Source organism: Sinocyclocheilus anshuiensis, unplaced genomic scaffold (genome assembly GCF_001515605.1).
Source record: "Sinocyclocheilus anshuiensis isolate Anshui unplaced genomic scaffold, SAMN03320099.WGS_v1.1 scaffold1755, whole genome shotgun sequence".
Taxonomy (NCBI): Eukaryota; Metazoa; Chordata; class Actinopteri; order Cypriniformes; family Cyprinidae; genus Sinocyclocheilus; species Sinocyclocheilus anshuiensis.
Window position 1 is genome coordinate 71825 of NW_015551087.1, and position 862 is coordinate 72686.

The window sequence follows — 862 nt, forward strand, 5'->3', positions numbered from 1 at the left end:
AAATTTTGAAAATATATCCGTTATTTCCCGCTCTGCTTCCTCTTTTAATCGCCGTTAAAAAAGAAGAAGATGATGATGAAAAAGCTCCCTATTTACAACAACAGCATTTGCCCAGACACATTCCTATGCAGGTAAGTGCAGTGTTGGTGTTTTAAATGTTTTCTAGGGGTGTAATGGTACACTTATTCGTACCGAAAATTGTACCGAACAAATACAGTGTCATTTTAACCACTGCACGTGCAGAACTTAATCCGTTTCAATTCATAGCCGTGAATAAATCTTCACTGGGCTATACATTATTACTATACATTACATTCTGTAATCGTAAGGTTTGTGTTTTGTTCTTTTCGATAAGAAACAAAGTCTCATCCTTAAAAATATGTCTATTTTATCAGGAACTTAAATCCATAAATGCCGTTTTGACGCTCTTTGATGTGGCGTGACAGACCGCTGCAAGCGGAAGTGCGGAGAGCGACGTCAGCAAATTTCAGTAGTCACAATAAATATATTTGTAAACATATTTCTTAAATATTAAATGTGATCTATTGAGTGATCTACTGGAATTTCACAACCAAACATACGTCTGTTGCAGCAACAATTGACAGACCGCTGCAAGCGGTAGCGCGGAGAGCGACCCAGTCAGCAAATTTCCTTTGGCGCAGATCTGGATCATATAAACAGCTAAAGTGTGGCCCAGATTAGTTAGTGTTTGCCGGCCCAAAACTAGTCCACATCTTTTTAGCCAGAACTGAACCAAAACAGTGCCATAACCCAACCCAGAGTGAGACAAATATCATCATCCCTTCCCTTTAATTCTCTTTTCTACTAGTTACAACCGGTTATAACGCGAAATAAACACGCT